Source organism: Panthera leo, chromosome D3 (assembly GCF_018350215.1).
Source record: "Panthera leo isolate Ple1 chromosome D3, P.leo_Ple1_pat1.1, whole genome shotgun sequence".
Taxonomy (NCBI): domain Eukaryota; kingdom Metazoa; phylum Chordata; class Mammalia; order Carnivora; family Felidae; genus Panthera; species Panthera leo.
This window is the reverse complement of record NC_056690.1, coordinates 91439856-91443697: the sequence shown is the minus strand read 5'-3', so window position 1 is coordinate 91443697 and position 3842 is coordinate 91439856. Positions and strand designations below refer to the sequence as shown.

Genomic DNA, 3842 nt, shown 5'->3' with positions numbered 1-3842 from the left:
GGGAAGATTGACTAGGGTCACGGCAGGCAGCTTAAAACCCTAGAAGTGAAAAATACAGCTCTTTCTTCATCGAACACCTACAGATTTTAAATCATGCTCCCCAAGTTTCAGCTGGGGATTACGATAAGCGAGAGAAAGGCTTTTCTGAAATTGGAAGTTACGCTAGACGTGTGCACACGCAACTTCCCGAGGGTGCGGGTGCCGTTTTTGGAAGAAAATAACAAGAGCGCACCTGTCTTTTCAGAACCACGGTGCAGCTCTGAGTATCAGATTCTGGGAGATTTGTAAACTCTGCTTCTGGAAAGGTACAGTGTATTCCTTGCCCTGCTGAGTGGAAGAATGTAAGGAGGCAGAGGTCTGGATCTTGACAGATCTCTGCCATAGCTCGGGACATCTTTTCTAGGGTTAAATCTGATTTTTAAGAAATCACCCTGGAGACTAACATTGAGTTGATAGATCTTTGCGGGCCACTTTAGGGGCCGTCTTGAACAATCCATCCATTGGCCAAAGCACCGGGCCAGGTGAAGGCTCGATGTGGCCACGTCAGCCAGGAGAACAATGGAATTTAGCAAATTAAAAAAAGAAGGGCTATATTGATCATGCAAAGGGAGTAGGGGTGCTCCCTTATAATGGGAGATCACAGAGTCATGATTGGTGATCCCTTTCTCTAAGGTGATGATGTGGTAATTCAGTGATGTTCTTAAAACTTCCAGTAAATTTCCACCATTTCAAATCCTATGGAGGCCATTAAATCAAGGCTGATTTGGACACGAATATTTCTCTTCTACAGAAACATATAAATGGGATCAGACGGTCAAGGTAGTTCGGGTAAGTGGCAACTATTAATTTTATTGAAAAGACCTCCCTGGATTGATGTTCTTGGTCTGAAAGGCTAGCCCCTCTCTAAAGGGTTAACTGGTGTCCCATTAATGGAAACACTATCAGGAGACAAAGTAATGTAGTTTAATGCACCCTGCTTTGAATTCAGAGTTCATGCAGAGTCTAGACTAAAGGCCAAACAAATTTACAGCACCTCATGCATTTCTATGGAGGAGCATTTTTCCTGAAGGATATGTAAATATTGCACTAATCAGGGGTTCTGGAATTCCAAATGCCATAAAAGGTTATGACCCGAAGCCCTGTTAATATATGAGTGAGGGCGTAGACTGAATCCCTTTGAATGACAGCTAACATGGGGTGTTTTGCATGAAAAATAACCTATAATAAATGACCTCTGCTTTTTTCTCTTCAAATCTGTGACAGTAATGAACGGGAAGAGGCAGTTTCCTACACATCTAGCGTTATTTACACCTAAACAGATGAGAGTCTTGCCTGAATGTTGGCTTCCATTCAGGAAGAGGGAAGAGGAGAGGATTTATCGCAGAGAGCCGTCTTTTCTTTTCCATGTTTGGCCTTCCCAATGAGCTCCAAGTAAAAGAGAGAGAAGTACAAACACATGCAAAGTTGTTAAAAGGAGTGTTTCATTTCCTAAAGAATCCATTCCCTTAGAGGGTGTGTATGGAATCTCCTGGAATGCTGATAAAACCCTTCTCCCCCAGAGAGCCCGTGACCTTTAGCCTGTCGGATCTGTGTCTCTCCAGGGGATTGGGATGTTTTAGCAGCTCTGAATCCATGCCAAGAGATTGTATTTTCTTTGGGGCTGCTTTCACAGGCACAGAAAGTTCTGTTATTTTCCCAGATTCCAGCTGAATCAAAAAAGCAACATCTCCCCTGAAATATTAGAGGTCCCCCTCTCCTCCTCCTCCTCCTCCTCCTCCTCCTCCTCCTCCTCCAGTGTGAGGGTGTCTTTCCATATTATGTTCTTTAAATCCCGAATCCCAGCCTGTGTTAGGAAAGGATCTATCCTATTACCTTTTGTTGTTCAAAACCTCTGGCCAGAGCCTTGTTTGCCCTTGCGGGGTTTAAGGCTGTGACCCTGTTCCAACGTTTTGGGGGTGTCTCAAGGTGCCTGGCCGGATGTTTCCTTACAGAATTAAAATCAGACCCCTACCAATGATAGCCCTTTGAATTTTTTTTTTCCATGATTTCTCTCCAAATCTAATGTTTGTACTAATTGAGGATTTTCGGACGCTGGTCTGACTCTGCATGTCCGTTGTCCTGTCACACACTGTCCGCGTTGCTGGCGGGTCTGTGACGGCTCCTCGGGTCTGCCCGCTTTCTGACGCTGAGGTCTGTCGCACGCTTTGCCCCCACACGCGGCTTGTTCCCTTTGAGCCGCCCTTGTACTTGTGAAAACGTTCCCGCTTGAAATTAAACGGCCTTCTTTTATGTATTTAGGAAAACATGCTGTATGGTTTTCCTTGCCTGAAATGTCCCCTCCAGGCACAGAGCTGTGACTCTGTTTGAAGGAGACTGTATCGGAGTTGACAGTGATGGGGCGCTGGGGGCGTGGGCGGTGATGTGACTTTGGATTTGGATTTCAACCGTGACCTAAGATCTGGGGGAGGGGCAGGAAGGGCCGCAGGACGGTGGGCAGAGGCCCCACGGCCGGACTCCCCCCGGGTGCCACCTCTGAGGTCCTGGCACTTGCCTCGGCAGTGTCCCTTCCTGGCCCAGAGGCCCCTCCGCCCCTTCCTGGCCGACCGGCCCTCCCCTGACTGTGCCCGCCTAGAGTCATCTCATTACCTGAGGGAGAACTGTCTCCAACTCCACCTGCTGCAGAGTGAGGTCCCGCCCTCATAGCACAAACTGGCATCCGTCGTGCTCCTGGCCTGCCCTCCTGGACCAGGCTCCCTCTGCCCTGCCCGGTGAAATCCGGGATCCAGCTGTGCCTGTCGGTGCCACAGCCCGAGATGCCGTCCTGTTGGCCTGTACAGTCTGTTGTTCCTTCCACTAACAGGAAAAGTCTTCAAAAGCCGAGACAAATGCCACCATGTCTGCAGGAGCCAGGGTGGCACTGTGGCCTGACCCCATCTCCAGATCTCTAACCCAGCTCTGATGCCGACCCCGAGTTGTGGCCCTGACCGCCCACGGCACGTGGGTTACATGTTTCCAGCTCTCTTTGCATGTTGTCAGTCTGGGGGGTCAGGGAATCCGTGTTATTCATATTTATATCTTTGATGGCTGGCCCGGGCCAGGACCCCATCAGTGCCCGTCTGAAGAAGGAAGAAAAGTCTACCTCACGGGACAATGGACTGCCAAGGGTCGTCAATGTCCCCTCTTCCGTGGAGGCTTGGGAGGAGTCAGGAACATGCTCTTTCGAGGCTCGAGTTCGCTTCAGGCCCAGTCTCAAGGATCGTGCACTGGTCAGTCTTGCAAATAGCTTTCCATCGTTTATAGAAAGGCACCTGCTCATGGAAAATCTGCAGGCCCATTCTAGGTGAACACAGGCGGTGCTGAGGCAGCAGTGACACCACAGAGCACCTGGGACCCCCAGAGTCCCCACGTCTCCAGTGCTGGTCATTTGCAGGGCATCCCCAGCGGCCAGCCCCCGAGAGCACCTCGCCTGCAGTCATGCCAGGTGCCGGTGCCATCCTGGGGGGCTCAGCCGATGGCACGACAGTGCTCGGGGCTCCAGGCAAGCAGGGGCCCCACCCCGGACACCTGCTGGAGTGCTAGAAGGCCGGAGAAGCAGACGAGGCTTCCTTCTAGGACCGTCTCTGGAACAGTGGAGCCGAGCTGCCCAGCAAGGGAATCTGTACTCCAGCCAGATCCAGTCGATCTCCAGAACGACTCCAGTTTTGCCACAGTCTGCAGCCCAGAAAGTCACCACCATGGCTCTTCTCCAGGGCCGCAGCGTCCTGTCACCCAGACACAGGAGAGGCGCTCTCAGCACTGTTGGCTGTGGAAGCGGCTGAACCTGCCAGCCGAGTGGGCTAGCG

General features: G+C 51.0%; 1 long non-coding RNA gene across 1 annotated transcript; it reads left to right on the top strand.

The window, feature by feature from the left end:
- The first annotated feature begins 242 nt into the window (after window positions 1-242).
- Window positions 243-1501, top strand: LOC122203011. The gene is made up of 3 exons (XR_006195016.1): window positions 243-305; window positions 791-828; window positions 1264-1501. It is a non-coding gene; the product is annotated as an uncharacterized LOC122203011 (long non-coding RNA).
- The last annotated feature ends 2341 nt before the right edge of the window (window positions 1502-3842 follow it).